Raw genomic sequence first — 22,001 nt, 5'->3', positions numbered from 1 at the left:
ATAGGAAGAAGTTTCAGTTTCACAACTTGTCGATTTGGTGAGGATAAAGGCAATCGTTTCATTCTTCGGATAATTGTGGGAAAGATATACAATTTGAAAGGTTGATACGAATTTAATAAAAATTCATGTCATTTACCTTCATAATCGTTTTGTGAAAGTTTGTAACCGGATAGCGCGAATTTCCATTAATTCGATATTTATTCAACTATAGTAAGAGTTTAGCGAACCACTAAGTACTGAAGAATGAAATATTGAGTTTTAAGTAGTGAAAGAAATATTAGCAAAGAAACAATTCAATCTTAAAATTAAATAATCGTGATAACATTTTGTAGAAACGTTATATACATATATATGCATGTATTTGGCTTTAAAGTTAAATGCTCTCGATGCTTAGACGATATTTTGGAAAAGTTTGATATATATTTAGTTTTGTAATGAAATATTCGCAATAATTAGTGAAAATTTTGTAAAAACGTAAAATTAATCTTGTTCCCTTATGACGGTTGTAAATCGTATTTTTAAACTGAACATTTTATTATTAGGAATTATTAGGAATAGCGCAACAAAATGTCCGGTTAGTTTAGTAGATTTAAAGAATAAAATATAAGTAAAACGTCTAGTATACCTTTGTTCTCAGGAAATAAAAATTCATGGGCAATATATACGTATGGGTAACAGAAAAAATAATAAAAAATATTTTTCACAAAATTTTGTCATAAATAGATATAACACAACGTTTCTTTATTTATCTTTATGAAAGTGCCTTTTCATATATGTACACGTGTATTTTGAAATGAAGGCAAAAATGTAGAAAATAAGAAACATATATTTTAAAATACTTTGTCACTGCATAACCGTAAGCTTCAGCTTTTCAATGAACAGAAACAATTTCCTTTAACGTTTTATATAGATTCTTTATTTAAGAATTCGATCTGTAATAGCGAATACTTTCTGTTCATCGTATAAAATTAATTCATAACATTAAAATGCATTTTTATGCAATAAAACGATTGTTTCATGCGTTACGTATAAAATAGCCAATATCTCTAAAAGTACAAAAAATTTTAAGTTCCTTGTTCCAAATTTACAACAATAAGAAAAGAAAATCGAACAGTCCATAAAACGACTAATTGATACCTGCTTACATTATCATAAAAATAAAATAATTCCAATCGAGTTAGCGATTTAAATATAGGAACAGCATAAAAAATATTTCAAAAAATTGATATCACGACAATTAATCGGAAAAAAGTTATATTTAGTGCATAATTAATGGGTACCAAAGAAGATAACAAGCCAATAATTCCTAAGATAACCATTTTCATCCGGACAACGATAGGCTATTAAAAATTAATTGACATCGGTAGCATTTCACTTTTATTTCTTTCGAGGCAAACGGCTAATCTTCCGTCATTTTTGTAATCAAAGTCGAACAAAATTTAGTCATCACGGATTCGAATTATTATACTTCGCCAATAAACACCATATAGGTACGTTTCAATCCACAAATTTCTGCACAATGATGATTTTTACCAGACTATTTATTAAATTAAATTTATAATAAAATTTATAATACATGATCATTAAAAGATAAAAAAATATAGCATGCACGAGGAACTACAAATGTATAGAAGAACTAGATACTAACAATAAGCGAAGAAACATACTAACGTAAATACGTCCAAAATTTTACATTCTTGATTTATAATAAAAATTTTCGTAAATTGATCTTTTGTGACTTTTGCAACTCAAAATGATAATCTAATATTTTATTGTTATTTCATTTATTCCTATCTCAAACGTACGTGTTCCCATCTTAAACATTATTCTACATTTTTCATACAATTGTCTTTATTTCCTCTCTAGTTCTTCGACTGGATAAATTTTACATGAGCATTGCATCTGTAGAATTTGACGATCCACGGTGCGGCGATGATAAATTTTTATTGGTCAGTTGCTCGCCCGACCTGTCGACATTTATTACTGCTGCTATCTGGTACCGGTTCGTGGGCACGCGGATTGCAATGCGAACCAGTATCGAGAGATGAAAGGAAGGAACGGAAGGCTATGTTAACGCGTCGGGGGCGACAATAATAGAGTTCTGCGTTTCGATTTATTGTAGGCTGGCCGTTAGCGGCTTGTAATTTATTGAAGTGGAATATTGGAATTGTTCGAGTAGCCTTTGACGCCTCGACTGATCGATATTGCTTGCTTGCTTGCTTCGTATACAGCTTATTCGTTTCGGTTTATGTTAAGCAACTAAATGAATTTTATCGTTGTTGTTCTATTGTTTAGTCACGTCAACTATTAGGTTTGGGCTATTAGCGACTACTTTTCTTAAAACAACGTACACGTACGTTCTCGTTTTTCGCTAAGCTGTGGCAGTCTAAAGGCCGGTCTGCACTAGCAGAGATTTGTATGTAGACACGTATTCGCAGGCAATTTTATTTTCCGCGGGAAATCCGCGGACAAAGGAAAACGAAATTCAGGTCCAGAGACAATCCGCGAGTAAGAATCTAGTGCAGACAGTTGTCGACAGACATGCGTTCGCCGTCAATCTATATACGTTGTCCGATGAAAAACCTCGTAAAATGCACGTTCACGGACAAGTATTTTGTCTTCCATTAGAATGGAAGACGAGAGACAACGTCTGCGAGCAAATGTAGGGAAAATGTGTTTTTTACTCCATTTAGGAAGCAACGATCCCGCTGTGCGATGGTGAGATTTATGACGAAGCATTCGCTATTGCAGCAAGGAAAGGCGAAAGTAGAAAATTTGAAAATACATGCTGTTTGTCGAAATCACTGCAGAGTCACGTACCATCCATTCGTGGATATGTCGTAAAGAATTGTTCGGAAAGCGAACTTCAGTTCAACTTCATTTTTTTCAAAGGAATTGCACAGTTTTTAATACACTACTCGATCTGTCATGGTGTTTTCTATAAAGATTTTAACCTATGTATTTATATCGAAAAAATTGCTTGGAAGGGTTGAAAAGCTTAAATCAAATCATTAAATTCTGGGTTTCTATAAAATATTAATAACCAAACGCATGTGTAGTATTTTATGGAAGAAAACTTTTTCATACATAATATTCATTGTTTATATTAAATGATATCCGGCTGCAGATGTAAGTGCATGCATTTATTCTTCAAAAGTCAGGATTTACTGCGCTTCGTATTTGAGAGGAACTTCGACAATCCGCGTGTTCCATCTCCAACATATCTTCAACTCATCGACATCGAAATATACCCGAGTAGCCGGCACGCTGCTAGTGAACAAACGACATTGCCTGCGATCTACATACATCTTTTGGCGAGTGTAGGCGGGCAATGTACATGGACAATGTCTGTCAATGTAAACGCGCCTTAGATCTGCCAGCAAGGTATCGTTTGTGACAGTCATTGTAGTACAGTCGAAATCTATTTATTGAAATGAATCGTTAGTTAATGTCCGATTGACCGAACTTTTACCGGTTGAATTTTCTTATCTGAACGTGAGCTCGTATTATACGGTCGACAAATAATAGCGCGGAAAATTTGTGAGTTCCGATAAGTGGAATTCTAATACACTTAATAATAAATAGTTGCGTCTAATGTTTATTAAAACATTCATGTACATTCACAATACAGTCACGTACACGTAGGGTGAGCGATAACGAGTGTGCGAAGGTTGGATCTAGGGGGAATCGGCTTATGTGCGCTGTATTCACGTCATTCGGAGTATAATGCGCTCCTAATTGTCTTCATATCTCTCGTAGCAGGGGAGATGCGTCAATTTGAATATTTCATTCATACGTAATTTAATAAAATGGTACGGTGGAAGTTAAAAGCGATTTTCAGGTTTGATCACACAAGCAATTTCCTTCTTATCGTTTTACTATAACGGCTTTGAAAGGTGTTTTAAGTGCATCCATGTACGAACCTATTTCACAGTTTTATAAAGAAATGGATTTAAAGTATATTATGTTGATAGAGAGGGTTGAAAAATTCTCGACGCGTATACACATAATTTATTACAAGTTTTTAATAAAAGATAACTAGAAAACCTGATCAAAAATCGTATTTTAGAAACTAAATGGAAAAGAGCAAAAGTAACTTAGGAACCTTAATTTCAAAATCGGAGCAAAAATCATGAAATTTGTGTATAGAATTTGAATTCCAACATTAACTCAAACTTACATCGAGCTTTAAGTATAGAGACCATAATCGCCCAGATATATCGGCTTGCTCCTACAACTTTTTGAACAATTGCAATCAAAAAATTTGAAACGCCATCGAAAAATCTGTGTACTCTTCATCCGTACGAACGTCGTACTCTACTCCAACTGCATGCTCTTCATCTATACAAATATAGATACTTGTATAGGGAAAATAAAGCTCGTATGAGTTGTTAAATGCCCACGGAAAAAAATATCGACCTAAAAAACAAAAGCAGCAATAAAATGTTTGCACAGTTCCACAATGTTTCTGCATTCTCCGCGTGCATCAAACCAAAGAATCATTCTGGCTGAAGTAAAAGTCTGAAGCAAAAGTATTCCAACAGCAACCGTCAGTAATCCACCCAAATCTGAACATTCGTTACAAAACCTGCATATAATTCTCCGACTATACAACGTTATAACATCTAACATGTAAAGTTAGCGGATAATAAACCGACTACCGAACCAGCCCGCCATTATATTTTAACTACCTACCAATATTTCACGGTTGAGCCATGCGGTTTCCCTCTCACTTGACAAGCGACCAGAATCTTTTTCCACCGCGGGGCGTGATCACATAGGTGTACCGACACCCGATTTACATGAAAAGAACGCGCGACAAGGAGCAGCGCGTGTACGCAATCGGCAGCGAGCGAGACCCGCGCGTCTGAATTATGCGAACCGTTGCACTGGCTGTTCAATAGAAGAAAAGAGAAGAAAGGAAGAGAAAAAAGAAAAAAATCGACTCGAGATTCGAACCTGCCGATCGCGTTAGGCCGCGTCGATTGAAAGTTGCCGCGAATTTTTTATCTCTGTTAATTATATTCCCTGCCAAGGTCTTTTTACGCTGTTACATTCCTCGCCGTTGCCAGCAGCAAGAGGCTAAAGCCTCGTTCAGATTGGTTAAGTTGAGTACCTATTTGCTTGAATTTCAGTCGTTCGGAGCTTTAGTTTAGTTTTTAGTTGAAACTTTAAGAACTTTTAAGAAGAAGAAATTATCGTGTTATTGTAATCCTAAACTTCGTCACTAAGAACCGATATTCATTTTATGAACAAAATTTAATCAACATTTCAATTTATTACAGAGAAGAGGACGAAAACTCGTACGAAATGTTTGTAACAATTTTCTTATTAAATCCTGTTAATTTACCTAAGTGCTTCATTATATTATTAAACGCAATACGACTAATAGGGATGAAGAAATTGTCAGGGAAGAATATTAAAAACAACAAAGCCTTTTGAATTATACAAAGCTAAGTGACATGATTAGTGAGGATCACAGTAGGAAGAATATTTCAAGTCAGGTAAATATCAGTCATGTAAATAAATGTCTTCAAGTTACGTGGATTAACCTGAAGGAGACGTTTTGATACGCGTGCACGCGCGACCAATAACATTTTTCCTTCGATGAATCTAGTCAGGGAACGAGTCTCGACGATCGAAAGGACGATCCAAGACACCTGTTCTAATCGTCGATCTAAGGATCTAAGACTGGAGAATCGAGCGGCTCCGCGGGGTTAAATCACGACGATTCGACGTCGCTTCGTGGCAACCACTAGCGAAGGATAAGGAACTCGTCCTGCGCGAGACCTTTCACTCGCTGCACAGATTACGTTCAGCTGGTCAGGTTCATAAAGAGATTTATCGATCTCTCGATTTATAAAGTCGCCGATTTGCCACCTGTTCGCTGCCATACTGGACACACTGAAAAGGTGGTTAGTGGAACTTGCTTTGATGTAGTTGCTGCTGGGATTCTTGGTTGGGTTACTCGCTTGTTCCTTGATAACTTGTGATCGAAAGAATGAGAAGAATACAGAATATGGTTCAATGAGTTCAGGATTAACGCTTAAACCCTTTGCTTTTTATGGCTGTTTAATTCGTAACGTGGATTATATAGTTGTAATTCGACAAGGATAAGTTATATTTACGAAAGAATTTAGTTTGAAAAACTTTGTCCATACAAAGTTTAACACTTCGTATATGATACAATGTTATAACTATATCGTGCATAATTGTGAATACACATAATACGCAAAAATATGTAAAATATTCAAAATACGGTAGTCGTTATTGTTAAAGTAATACTATATAACGTTTTATTAAATACAAAGTTTATTTAGAACAGAATAACTATTTTATATATAAGATAATAACTTGAAATATTCACGAACAACGCTCTATTCTCTGGTACATCTCAAACAGAAATGAATTTGTTTTATTGAACATTCATTTATTCAACACGTACGCGATGCGCTCGTCTCATGGCGTTTTCCTTTTGTCTTCTTCTCTTTCATTCCTCGCTCGTACAATACAGATGTACATACATCTATTTTCTAACAACTATATCTTTTATCGAGGTTCCATTATTTCGAATTACGTTCGTGGAAGTATGAAACTGCATAAATATTTGCGGTCTAGTTACAACAACAAATACTTAGTAACTACATTAAAGCGACTAAATTAAATAGCCACTAAACAAAATCTTGGAACAAGATATTAAGTAATTGTTTTAGATAATTTTGCGAAAATTTCCAGTGATGTTTGAATAGAGAGAATTATCAGTTTACAGTCCTCTTATTTAGCTACTGACTGATTTATATGTTGAAGGTTTCCGGTTGAAGAAGAAGAAGAAATTCAAGCAGTATATCTTATGTGGAATATATGAATAAGTTGAGAATATACATCAAAAATACAATGAAATGTGATATAAATTTGGAAGGAATTGTGATGCGACACAGAGCATGCTTATGTTCAAAATAAAAGATATAATACAACTGGAAATAAATAATACAGCACGCGATTAAATGTTGAATTTTTATTATACACATAGAACTATTATTCACACAAGTTTCCTACTCTTCTATTCTTCCTATTTCCTATTCTGACAACTACAGTTTAAAAGGAAATATAGTCCTATCACGATAAATCCTCAATTGACACGACCATCCATCTGTAGAGATTTAAGAAGACATTTATTAAACCATAGATAAATGCAATCATTTATTTCCCATCTGCTCTCGGATAATATGTTGTAAAAAGGACAGTAGAACTTCCTCAAATGCACGTTGATACCAAGACGACATTACCAAGAAAGTGAAAGATTATATTTAAAGAAAACATATAACATGGTAAGCGTCAGATCTAGAAAGATGCACGAAGACTTTTATTGAGTTTTTGATTTATAAAATCACTGATGAGCCACCTGTTTGCCAATAATTGCACAGTAGAGATGGCGATTAGTGCAATTTATTTCATCATAAAGATTCTTGATTGTCTTCTATTTCTTTTCTCTTCGAGCAGTTCTCACAATCTACGACTAGAAAACGGTAAATGAATTATCTGAATTTTGTAATTCTTTAATTCTAGAATCTCAACTACCACCGTTTAATTTTTACTAACAATTGATGTACATACAAAAATGGATAAATTAACGAAACAATATCGGACATAAAGATGGCGAGGTAAATAGTTCTTCGATATTAGAATTACCAACGATAAACGTATAGCGAACTATACACACATTTCTATTAAAATAGCCATGATAATTGGCTTACAAGAAAAATTGTTCATATTTTTCATCGAATATAGCACCGTGAAAAATCTACATTAATATAAATTTGCTTGATCTTTACGAAGAGTTACAATCTAATTAATTAATTTTTACAACGAATTAGAAACCATGTCAGTTTAGACGTTTTAAATAGTTTCTGTTCTGAGGAACATTGAATCAATGAAATCATGCCTGACGGAATATTTCTTAAAAATTAAATCAGTACGCTCAGCATCCCTTATCGAATTCATCATCGACTTGTCCTCAAAGAATGAACACATCCAAGTTCGGCGTTGCACCTCCGAAAAACTTGATCCGTGAAAAACAATTCGGCTCAGTCTCGACGCGTTCCGCATGAAGAGACCGTAAATTATCCACGAATCGAGACGAGATTTATGCCTTTCGATTCTGGCCCGTTAAACGTGTCCTGTTAAAGCGCGAAAGAGCGTACCGATGACGGTAACCTACCGACAGAGATTATATCCACGACGACAGGGCGAAGCGGAAGATTTATGACCAGCTTTTTATCCAATAGGATATGGGTGCTTGGAAAAACGATCCGCTCGATGTGTTTCACGTCGAAAGAGGTGTGGATTATTTCCGCGCGGACAGGTTGCAATGAGATTTACACAGCTGCTCTCTGCCCTTCATTCAATAATACTACCGAACGCGTATCCTCGAGATTCTCGAATAAATCGAGTTGAAAATAATTCTCTGAGACTAAGTGGATCGTGTTAAGATTAAGGTGACGGCGGCACGGTGCCCTTGAGTGGATCGGTCAGTATCGGCGTAGGATTAAAAAGCTGAAACCGCGAACGATTTTCGGGTGTCAAATATAATTTCGTCGCTGTAACAGGTTCGAGTAAAAATTCGCACCACGACCGGTTTGCCTTTTCGTCGAGCGGTGCTCGGTTAGAAAGTTATCTTGCAAATGGTTTAATTATTAAATACCGCGTGCTAAATCAATCGCAGAAATGATTAATCGCACGATTTTCCTCGCGTTTTAACGTCACGTTGAGTCACGTCGACGTTTTCGAAACGGTGAACTGATTTTCACATAGATGTAAGGATAATTTTCAGTGGAATTTAACAAAGATTGTGGTACTTGCAAGGATATCGACTGACTAAAATGTAGAATTTTTCAAATTGATTAGTTTCGCGAGGGAAACGTTCTGCTGTTTTTCATAGCAAGTTGTTTTTCGTATTGCTAAACTTCACATTTTTAGAGAAGCTGTTAACCGTTTAGAAGCGAATGCAAATTCTGTGATAAGTAATGCTCTTAGACCATCGATGATTGTAAATAACAGAAGGTTCGAAAGGTACAAATGTATGTACGTGGTGAAAGTCCAAGGAGTAGGTACTTCCTCTTAAAAATGTTATGCAAATTGTATATTGTAATATGAAAACATTAATACTGTGACCTTTAAATTCATAAATGTAATTCTTTTCAAATAACTCACCCATTAAGAAGTTGAAGCGTAAGTTGTTGAAAGTTATACCTGTGTGGGTACAAGCGAAGGCGTTTATTTCTCTTCTCGTTAATAGAGTACTCTGAAGAATAATTCGCGAATGAAGTTTATGTAAATTCTATGAATAATATTAAGAAGTAAAATTTCAAGATGATCTCCTTTGAATTAATTAATGAATTATAATTAAAAAGTGAATTACTAATTAATGAATTATAATTTCTCGGTATTACTTCGTGATGTATATATATTTAACTATGTAATAAACTATTACAAATTGTTTTATATAATTCTATCTTTCAACGTATTATCTTATCTTTGTAGAAGTTACAACGTTTAATAATAATATCAAGTATTAAATAGTAATGTTCATGAAAAATTAAAACTAAGCTACTTGATGTTATTTTAAATATAAAAATTATAAATTTTATAGATTATATAATCGTTGGAATAGATTCATTTAATCGAAACTAACCGATCATCGTATTTATTCATTTACGTAACATGTAAATTTTATTCTTAATCTGGTTCCAAGGTCCGAAATACACGATATCGTTGCAGCAAACACTTTACACGCTTGGAATAAAACAAACTACATATTTTACCGATTTGCCTGCTTGCAATACTTTGTAAACGTGCAAAATATGTTTTACCGTAAATCTGTTATCGTGAGAACCAAGAGATAATTTAAAAACGAACCGTGAAAAACACTTTACCTTTTTGATGGTATCGCTCATACGAATTCCATGCGTCGTTTATGCACTGTTCCTTTCGTTTGATACACAATTTGTTTTCGCGTTGCCGTGACCAGACATAAATAAAACAAAAAGCCAGATCGTAATCTGTACATAAAAGAAATATATGCGCTCTTTTGTATGCAAGTGTAATTGATTTTTATGCAATCATCCTTATTCCGTACTCATTTTCTGTATATTATGCACCTACATATGTGACCACATATAACGGCTCGTAAAAATATTTGAACATTTACCATAGAAAATTTATATATATATATATATATATATATTGCATATATGTTTCTGTTTTATTATTATTTATAGTTTGCAGTAACTGCCAGGATTATAAGCAAACTACATTTTTGTATAAATGAAATACACACATGCATATTCTCCTTTTTTCCATTAGTAGTTACTCTTTGTTTAAGTCATTAGTAGTCTAATGAAATTTTCAAATATTTTCTATAACACATAGACGATATTCATAAAGGAATTCTGCATGTGTTCGAATATTTTCATATGTATACGTAAAACTGATTTATTCGCTACAAATAATCAAATTATGTTTCGTAAGGAAAATATTTTTAATCAGTCGTATACAAATTACTGTGGCTCGTTAATTTGGAAAATTGTGAACTACACAATCCCTGATATTTATTCCTTTCGGCTATTTGTTCTTGGATACTGAATTAGTCATATTAGTGTACCATTTGGAGAGTAAGGTTAAATCATTTTCATGAAAATGTTTTCAACGATGAATAAATGCGTCAATAATATTATTAATATATGTCGGTTGTAAAGTATTACATACAGATATCGAAGTTTTTAAAAATAATTCAAGTGACTATGCAATGGAAATGTCTCTTTATTGTGTAGGTGGTGAAAGAATTTCTGCAACGTACAAAGGAAGAAGATGTCGCAGCAATTCCGGAGAACATTCCTGCAATAATGTGACAGATAGTAGAATTCATCGACGGTGAGTAGAATTTTACTCTCAGTTTTGCTGAAGATGCAATGAAAATGATTATTGTTCGTATAAAGTGCGTGTAAAATATACATGTGTGTGTGTATGGTTAATATTTTTAAATTTATTATGTTAAATTATGTCGAGTTAATGGATTACACTCTGTGTGTGGATTATTAGTCATTTACAATGATAGTAAAAAACAATCACAGTGACAAACCATGATGAGTAAATGTAATATGAATTATTACTAAGAACGAATTGAGATCTAATCTTTTCTAATACTCAAAAATATATTAAATAGTAAAATAAATAGAATTTTATTTAATATTGGCAAAACGATCGGTTCCTCGATATCCAACGACTTTTTATTATCTCCTAACGATAAGAATAAACTACCTACTTGAAATCCTATTTTATCTTATTCAATTTTTTATTAAATTGTTTGAAATAAAATAAAATGCGAATAAGACCAGTGAAGGTCGTCAACGAGCATTCTAATCTAGAAGCGCCAAAAAGATAGGATTTTATATATATTGTTGCGATAAACAATATAATATACCGATTTAGTATTTTATTAAAAACTTCAGTTCCGGTCCATTTGTTTTAACGTCTGATAACAATTCACGCGCTTCTTTAATTTTACCCGAATCGTATTAGGTTGTCCGAAAAGTTTCTCTCGTTTTATGAGGAAATAATAAACGCACAACATTTTTTGTTTTATATTATTTTGTCGAATTACGTACGATCCATTTTATTCTGTTGAGATAAACACCGCGACATTTCACAAACTTGGTTTCACGTTTATATGTACTGTTGTAAAAAACACGTTTGGGAAAGAAAGACACTTTTCGGACAACCTAATATTAACATTTACCGTATCTACCAATAATTCAAATACTAACGAAGCTTCACTTTCTTGTTAAACCATGTATCGTTTATAGAAACCCCCGGATCATTTTATTTATGTTCTTGTTGTATCAATACACGTATCGTCAACCAGACTTTTAACTGTTCCAGGTTTATTTTTTAAAAAAAGGTAATTAAACGATGTCATCGGTATAAAGAATACAAATTTATGATAATCTGATGAAAATTCATAAATTCCTTCAAGTCCTAACTCCACAAAATAACATCAAACTTCACTAACTTTAAGCTCAGTTTTCTCAGTTTACAAACTAGAAACGTAGACATAAAACCATTAAGAACTAATACGATGGTATGCAGAATTTCGAGACAGAACTTTCCAATCAACCTACTATTCCATTTCTCTATTCCATATTTTTCATTTCTATCAAACTATTTTCTTCATCGTGAACGAACGTTTTTTTGCGTTGGTTCAGAAGATTCTTAATTGAATCTACCAATAATTCAAATAGTTGCGCTATATCTGAAATCACGTGGAACTCATACAGACGTTCAAATTGTATTATAAACATTCGTATAGAATTCTGTCGATAGAATTTCCCAATTCACGTGTTACATCTCCTACGTACTCTACATGTTATCCAATTTTTTTCATCGTGCCTCTACGCTTTTCGTTGAACACAAACGTTTTATCGTTCCCCAGGCAACCTAGACGAGCAATCAACGAGATATGGAAACTGTTCGTATCACGTTGAATCTTGATGGTATCGTTATCGATTGGCCGCTATTAACTCGGAACGACGACTGACCGATAGAATGCACTTAACGCCCCGCGTGAAAAGTGAAAGAGCTTTGGGGCGGCCGTGACTTTTAGCCGCGCAGCTGCTCGAAACGACAGCGATCACGATGACAATGTTTTCATTAGCGTGTTAGCCATATCTCCTTGTCGAGCCGCGATCTTGTCAGCAGGATATAATTCAAAGTTGGAAAGATGTGTAATTTATGACGTAGATCGTCGTATCTAAAGCAGATAGAAGAGACACGAATATTGAGCACATGATGTTTCGCTGTAAATCGTTGCATGTAAATACCTGTTGTGGTTCGTCGCGTCGTCCAGAACGCTGATTATTAATCTAACTAATTAACCAGATTATCAAACTGCGGATTTTTACGCGAGTTTGTTCAAATTATTGTCTAAAATTAAATCGAAAATTAGAGGCTTGTTGCACTTATTAAAACATTATAACCAACACTCCGCTTTAAAAATACTTATATATTTTTCAATACTTTGTATATATTCTGTATAGTTTTAGCGTTATTATTATTTCGTTTGTTCTGCACGTAAATGCATAAAAATCCATCAATTATATAAAATCTGGCTGATTACTAAATAACATAAGTAAAGACTACGGATGATAAATTCAAAAATTTGTTAACAAAAGTAAGAAATAATAATGTTTCTGTGATATGTTCTTTCTTTTTTTGTTCTTTTTTATCGAAATGCAAACCACGACGATTTCAGGATTTTAAATAGGCAATTTCCGACTTATAGGTAACGAATTAATTTACATATTGATATACAATAAATTAATATTACGTGGTGATCGTTGAAAAAAAGCAGAATACGGAGGGGAAATGATTTTGTGGCGTTATGAAGATAACGTTAATCAAATTTGTGTAGATTAAAAGCGTATAAGTTAATAGATATCATCCTGTGTAGAAGGTAAATTAATCGAACAGTAATTAAGGTATTTAATGGAAATACTGATTAACGAAATGAACGAAATTATTATAACGTAACGTGGAATTTAATATCAAATTTTCTCAATTTACTACGAATAATAGAATTCTCTATCATCAGAATTTGTATTTAGTGTAATAGCATTATGTTGTTATGTTTCACATTGCCAGTATGTTTCTATCACGACAATAAAATCATTAATTGAACGAAGCTATAGCATAACAAGGTTATTTTCATTTATAACAAGAATACAAAATTTGTATACTTGGAGAAAATTGTAACATTGAACATGACTTAAAGAATAAACTTAATAAACTTAAAGAATTTGTCACGATTCCTCTGGCAATAATCTCCACGTCGTATTTTCAATTCTACTGTATCCACGTATTCTATCTATTTCAGAATTATTTTCATACGCGTTTCTTTCATATTTACAAGTTAAATCTCAATGGTATATTCTCACGATTTTGCGCGTCCGACGTTCGAAGCGAGAAAGCGCACGTATTACGATCACGAGAATTCGTGATTCGCGTTTAACAGAAGGAAAGTCAACGAAACTGCTGGCAAAAAGAAGATCAAATGCTTACACCACCGGAATCTCGCACGGGGACGTGCGAAACAATTGTAAAAGATGTATAAAACAAGCTTCTTGCATTGAAATAGAATTTGCTTTCGTCTTATTAATCAATTTTCAAATATGTATCCAATTTAAAATGAAATTTCATCGAAGAGAAAAGTTTTGGTAGAAGAATTGAATTGCTTATTGTTTTATTTAATATTCTAAGCAGCTTTAAACATCACGGAATATTGAAAAAGATTATAATTTTTGCATGAAAATTGATTTCTACTATATTAGATTACGTTAGTTTAATTGAAAAGAAGAGATTTTTTATATAAAAGTTCTAGATCTGTAGATTTTGAGATTATTTGGAACGATGTGAACACATAATTGTGAGAGAAGCAGAGGAAGGTTTCCTTTTGACAGAAACTGCATAAAATCTGATAAAATATTTTCAAGTTTTAACTACGTACCGTGTGAAATCAACGCAAACTGTATATGCCGTGTGCAGGTGTGCCATAAACGCTTCGCTATGTTTACAGTATGTACTCGATTCTTGAGATATTATTTGTTTTGTAATTCAAAAGCACGAATCAATGTATATTTGATAAAATAATATTTTTATCAAACATCTGCAGTTTTTATTTCATGAAATAAGAACTTTAATATCAGAGTAATAAAATTAATTAGACAACAAACTAAGACAGTTCATAACGATAGGCTATTTACTATTTAGATTATTTTTATCAATTTTATTATTTAGTATTATTTAAAATTATTTAAAATTATCAATAAAATTGTTTCAAATAAATAAAATCAAAAAGTCGAACTATGGATAGACAAAAGCATTGTGAAAAATCCTTTGAAAAATTTCATAAAATTTATTAAATGTGCAGAATCTGAAAAATTAATGTTTAGACCTTTGAAAAATCTGTAAATTATCTCTTTGATATGAACTATAAATTCCTAAAAATGTGCAAGTCTTATCTATCTTTTTAAAAGTGAAATACTTCAACAGTGTTTATATAATAGTAGTTCGATAGTATTTTATATGAATTAGAGATTGGAATCGCGCAGAATGTGCAACTCTTTTGATGAATATGAAATGAATTTATGTAAACTAATAAGGTAGTGCATTTTATCGAATTTCGCACAGCCGAGAAAACGCAATAAATTTCACCAAGTAGATTCGAATGGACAACCTTCTTCCTACAATATATCTATGTATATTGGTATTACGCGTGTTTTCGTTGGCTAGGAATTTTATTGCTTAAATATTCTGGCTTGAAACACACTAATGAACAGCCGTTTGCTCGCGTAATGACGCAATTGAAGTGTTCGTGGTATATTCAAATAGCGAAATAAACCGTGGAAATCATTTAATCGTGGAAACATTAAAGAATCTTACTAACGTTTACGCGGACGTGAGTGTTTTTGCATTACCTCTCATTCCAACCGTCATGTTTTCTCTTAATTCGTTTAAACTTTGTGAATATTGGATTTTTTCAACAATTGCTTTGATTTGATAGAGATTTGGATTAAGTCGACTACTTAATAATTCGATAATTATTTTTATTTGTATTAATTGCAGTGAAAGCGAAGCTTTGTAGCAAGATGTTAGAAACTCGTGTAAATATTTTTACTTCGTGTAACACGATATTCCTTTACGTGTAACATGAAGGATGTTATGGAAATGTGGTAAATTTTTACTTTATATCCACGTTATAATAAAATAATAAATATAAAGATATATAATTTTCTGTCCTATATCGATAACAGGTAGACTGCAAATATTTATGTAAATTTACTTTTACGAATATTATTAAATAAAAGAGACGCGAATGCGGATTTATTTTATTTTACAATTAATACTTCACAATGATATTGGGTATTTTACATATTCATGGGTATCATATGCAGGATACATATTTTCGCATCCTTAAATTGTCCATAAATGCACAAACATCAACAGCCTAATAATATATAATAATAATAATAAATTACTATTTTTCTAAAATGTTATTCTGCAAGTTTACATTTTTTAACAACGATAACGATATTGTGAAAAATTGTCAAAATCGAAATATTCTCCGATTGAAAAGGAATTCGCTATCAACATGAAAATCGACCAACGATCCAGCTAATCAAAACTGAAAAAGATTACTTACTGATAAAATATACCTATTAACATTGCGGACAATCTTTCCTTAATAATTACACAGAGATACACAAGTTTCATTCACTCTGGAGTATTATTTTTACTGTCATCAACCACGAAACTCTCTATCGGATGTAACATGAAGACGAAACACGTCCATTTACCGATCGTGATTCGAGTTAATTAAGCGCACGCGATCGTAATATCCTTTCGAAATGAAGCAGTGGATCGGATTGTCGGCGCGGAATCCTAAACGGGATCGACGAAATGAACGTGACGTTAATGTCGGTCAATTAATCGTTATTAATAAGGTGTTCGATTAAAATATCGTCAGGCGATTGAGACCGCTCGGAAATGTAACGATAATTATAATGGATCGAGGGTAACCAGTAGAATAAAAAGAAAAACAAAAAAAAAAGTGGTAGACATGAAACGGCCGGCAATGGAGAGGAATCCGCCCTCGCCCGGGGCGCAATTTCTCCCAACCGATTCAGGTCGAAGCCTCGAGAGCAAAGAAGAGTGGCGAAAAGAGAGAAGCCACTCTCCATGGGACCAGACTCGACTCTCCGTGGAACAAGAAGAAAAAGAAGAACGAAAGATCGAGAGGAATGAAAAAGGATGAGAAGAGCGAGGTGGGGCGAAATAGCTGAAGGTGAAGAAGGAGGCGACGAAAGGGAAACGTGGAAAAATAATTGGTACGATAAACGAATAGGGGATGCGACGATAGGAATTTCAGAAGCTCGGATGAAATTGTTCGTAAGGTGAGAAAAATTGATGGATCAATCGAGTTAGGAGGTCGCAGAGATTGAAGACGGAGGAAGAGAATGGCGAGAAGGTATCGAAGGATTGGGATATGAGAGAGGTTCTATGATAGGAAAAATACAGTTAGAAAGAGGTTTTGGAAATTTTAGAACGAAAGACAAAAAAGAGAAAAGAAATTGATTTTTATCGAGAAACTCTATTGGAATTTAGACTGGACGATTGACTTTTAAAATTTCACGTTCGTCTAAGGTCGATGTGCTATATTCATTGCTGGAATGCGGATACTTTATGGAATTCAAATCTTTATGTATACTTTGGATATTTTATATGTTTTCGCACCTTTATATATCTTGTACGTTTTTTTATACTTTTTACCGTTATGCATGAATGATGTCATAATATTGTTGAGACACTTAACGAGGAACAGCAACTTTTTCTTTTCATTTTTAAATGATATATAGAAATATCACTTGTCAATTGTCTATGTCAATTGTCAAATGTCAATTGTCTATTGACAAAACTAATATACAATATTCGACTCATACTTAAAGATACACTCTCGAAGTTGATAAGTTCAACTATTACATTTTTCAATAGTAAATGGCATTCTCCTACGTAAAATCTTATAGAAATATTAAACGATTACCATGACGCATTGATAAATATTGTCAGGATCAAAGTACAGTGGATTTCTAAAAAGAATTGCACGCGTCAAACTTAACAGTCAAATACAAAAGCTTATATCTCTCTTACAAGCGAAATTAAAATCGAAATTAAAAATATGAAATATGGGAAGCCCATCGAGATAAGAAGAAATCCAACAAATCGAGCCATCGATTTAAACGCGAAACCGAGCTTCTTCCACAAAATATAACAACATGCAACAGCGACAAAAAAGGAAAAAGATTCTTCACAGGCAAAACGAAGGGAACGAAAGAATCGTTGGAGCAACAACAACGTTAACACGTAAAAATCCAAGGAAAACGAGCCGCGGCAAGGTATAAATGTACAAGGAAAGATGAATAAACGTAGAAGAAACGAAGAAGAAGAAACGAGATAGATGGCCCGATGAAAAATGAAGCAAACGATGGCTGATTACGAGAAGAGCCCACCGTGTGCCGATCCTGCACGCGTATATATCTTCATTTCGCAACGATCCTTGGTATGGTTACTTTATATACGAGGCAATAGCGGCGCATAAAATGCGACTGCCTCGACCGGTGCATGCAACGAAGATTTACATTGGCTTCGAATACCCTCGATGCTCGTTGCCATAGGCCCATTTTTTTCCTTTTCTCCTCTCATTTCGTACTCTTTTCTGGGGCTTCTTGCGCCTACGAAACGCGTCCTCTCGAATACCTTTGCATCTTCTCCTCCTCCGTCGTCAGCCACGGAACCGATCCAGACATCTTTCAAACGTCTTCTTGATCTATATGCTCGCCGTTAGATTCCGGGAGCAGAGCAATATCAGGTCGAACCTTCACCGAGATGTTCTTTTGTAACCGACAAACGTGGCGAGGGACAAAAAGAGAGAGAGACAGAGAAAGAGAGAAAGAGAGGAAGAGGGAAAGAGAGAAAGGAAGAAAGAGATATGTGTAACAGTAGTTGGCAGAGACTGCGTCTATTTCACAGGTGAACGCGATCTCGCGCGATTTATAGCCGCCATTTTAGATATAATCCCGTTTAGTGCGTGGATTCGCTCCATTTTGTGACGCTCTACTTGGTTACTGTTCTCCTCCCCGTTCACTTTTTTCCACCATTTTGGTCTGGCTTTTTTTTTCCTTGATTTACTGGAGACAGGTTAACGGATCGAGGTTTGACCGAACAACCGATTTTGTTTCTTTCGACGCTGAATGGTCCCTTACGAAAACACGTGCGATTGTTTTTAAGAGAGCCGTTTCATCGATGAATTATATCGAACGTATAACGACGATCATATATATTAGACATTGTCGAAAAATAGCCTCGATTCTTTTTAACCAGATGTATTTTAATTCTATTCTACTTGAATTAGTCGTGTTCTACTTTATTTTCTTTCGAAAATATGCGCGGCATATAGCTACGATTATTTTTTAAGAAAACTAAAGATTACGTTGCACACGCGATAGCGAGCATATGCATGTCGGTGTCTCTAACTTAATAGTTTTTAACAGAGGTACTTTAGTTTGAAAATTATTGTAATTATAAAATATAAAATCTTGTAATCGTCGTAGCTGTTAGGTTCTCCGAAAAGGTTGTTTCGTATTATAAGATGAGAATAGATGAACAATAATTTCTGTTTTATATTATCTTATTGAATTAGGTACGATTCATTTCGTCATATTTTCATTATTATATTCGTGCATAATTCAATAAACTAATATGAAACAAAAAACATTGTGCGTCTATTATTTCCTTATAAAACGAAAGAAACTTTTCTGACAACCTAATACATACGTATGGCAGAATATTGTGATGTAATTAGATTCATTTTCAGAAGCTGATATGTAACAATCAAACTGACGTTTGTAAATACTGTTGCTGTGAATCTAAAGAATTATTTTGCTACTCGACAGACTCTTCGTGTTCAGATCCTTTAATGTCTAAACTGGTTGAAAGACTTTTACTTATATAATAATATATGCGTATAGCAAATAGTAAAATTGATTATAATCATGGGTTTTGATAAGTAATTTAAATGTATAATACTATAAAAAGACAGTAAATGCAGCTTCGAGTGTGTACAAATTAATCGTTAATTTGTACACTTCGATTAAATTAAAATACTATTACCATAAATTTATTTCCATTTTCGCCAATGTAAATATATCTTTTAATGATTTTCATTTATTAGAATAATTGAAATAATTTAAGTATTTGTATAATTTAGGTTAAAGTAACAAACTTGATTTTACGTGCGATTACGTTTAAACGTATTGAATTTATTACTACTCTCTACCACGGTTGAGAAAGTTTAATGGCTTGAATTTAGTTTGGAATATTCTGCTAGAGCGAACATGGTAGAGCTATTCAAAGTATTCTACCAAGTTAAAGTGGATCGGGTGTATGAAACCGTTCATCAAATAACTCTGTGTCTAACTCAATTTCGAATCGAATTTCATGTTTCTAGAAAAATGTTTAGAAACGTCACTTTTTTCCGAATAAATATCATATCTCAAGGCAGCAAGTCTTCAAACTTAGATAAAAATAATTTAATGCTCACGTAACTAAAAGCCACTCAACGAGACTTTCGTGTGTTTAAAAGATTTTCGTATAATTGGAAGATTATTTTAAAAGGCATATTACGTAAAAAAGATAAGAATAAGAAAGTAGAAGAGGCGACAAGGTCCCATTAGGTTTACATTGGTGAACTTTCGTGCATTTACCTGCAAATACACAGCGATATTGAAGACATTTGTTAATTAAGAATTTAATACTTATTGACCTTCTTAAGCAATTAATAGCGTAAGGAAGACTTAACATCGTATCTTAAGTAATGTTGCTTGCAAGATATAATTATCGAAGATTTTTATTGTATTTTACGCCAGCCGTTTTTATTTATAGCTAACCGCTTAGGCTCTGATTCCATCGTACAATCTATTTCATAATTGTGTCTCTTAATTAAGGAAAATTCTAATTAATTGATCGACTCTTCGACCTTTCCTTGCTGTTCGACAAATGTAGGTGCGTGATTATACATTTAAACTGTTTGGAAAGAATCATGATGAAATCATGTTGGCATTTAATCGACTTATTGTACTAATTGCATACGACTTTTGTTGAAAAATGCGTGTTTCATGGAAAATTGCGTTTTATTAAATATATTATTATTATTACATTTTATTTATTAATCAAGATTTTCATTGCTTGCATCGTCAAAAGACATTCCATTATTTATCAGACGAATTATTAATTACATCAATAAAATCTTTTTAAAATAATTCACGTGATGAATACCAATGACACTTCCATTTCTGAAATTCACATAGACTGAAGTCGACAAAGTTGATGGTAGATATAACGAGTCCACGCTCAAAGATTAGATTAGATAATCGCTGAAACAAATAAATCGACAGACTGCAAACAGGGCAGAAGTCTGCCGAGTTAATTCGTGACTTAATCCCCGTAATAGTTGTTTGATTAGAAGTATAGATTTTTGTTGCAACCAGAACACGATACATCGCTTTAAAGAGGAAAAGAATGCTATCGAGCTGATAAAGAAGTTCCAGTCCGGTAAATCGCGTTAGTTCCTGCTCTAAAAGTATTCCATTAAAACTAGAATTTGTGTTACCAGATAAATATCTGTAAAACAAACCTTCGTTCCTTTCACTCTTATTTAAGAATATTATTTACCACGTTGTTACGACTTAAATAAAACCAGATTTACATATTTGCTGTAAGAGTCAGATATGGTATAAGAATGACACAACCAGGAAGAGGAAATTCGAAGTAGGAAATTATTAATTAAACTTAATTACCTAACAATGAAAAGCCTTTTATCTTGTCTATAATTTAGTTAATCATCTTTGGGAGAATCTAATAAAATTTTGTTTATGTATAACGCTTTCTACGAGCAAGGCGAGGAATTAAAACAACTTTTCTTTGAATTATGACATTGTTCCTATTAAATAGGCAGTTTAATGTAATACAATGTACTTAAAGGTAGTACAAGTAGTACTAGTTGTAGCTTTTTTTCAAAACTAAAGTGAATGGAAAAGAAACACATAAGATGTATACCTATATAAGTAGGTATTACGTAGCTGTGTCACCATAAAACACGCACTTCAGGACTACTGCGTGGAATGTGATAATAAGTACAAAGAAAAAATTAAAAATTCTCAACAGCGTGCAGTCATTTCTTGGAAAGAAAATGCCTCTTAAAAAGTCCTTAAACGTCTTAAAACAAGTAGGCATGCCCATTAAGTACAAAAATCAGCGAAACTCGTCAATCAGCAATACATTTAACCTGGTATCCTTTCAGGAAATATGACATTAAATAAGTAACTAAGAAAGAAGAA

At 33.3% G+C, this 22,001-nt stretch overlaps 2 protein-coding genes across 2 annotated transcripts in view; one reads left to right on the top strand and one right to left on the bottom strand.

Annotated features, from left to right (window-relative positions):
• LOC117206900 (class A basic helix-loop-helix protein 15-like) overlaps positions 1 to 22,001 on the top strand; it is a 258,718-nt gene that overhangs the window by 97,388 nt on the left and 139,329 nt on the right. The window contains exon 3 of the mRNA XM_033446601.1: positions 10,830 to 10,929. The gene's annotated coding sequence lies outside the window, so the exon portion shown is untranslated. The remainder of the gene's footprint in view (positions 1 to 10,829; positions 10,930 to 22,001) is intronic.
• LOC117206901 overlaps positions 1 to 22,001 on the bottom strand; it is a 283,190-nt gene that overhangs the window by 175,449 nt on the left and 85,740 nt on the right. The gene's annotated exons all lie outside the window — the stretch shown is intronic.

The sequence above is a fragment of the Bombus bifarius genome, unplaced genomic scaffold, assembly GCF_011952205.1.
Source record: "Bombus bifarius isolate JDL3187 unplaced genomic scaffold, Bbif_JDL3187 scf7180000008013, whole genome shotgun sequence".
Classification (NCBI taxonomy): Eukaryota; Metazoa; Arthropoda; class Insecta; order Hymenoptera; family Apidae; genus Bombus; species Bombus bifarius.
Note: the sequence above shows the minus strand (reverse complement) of the source record. Positions and strands in the feature narration are given on the sequence as shown.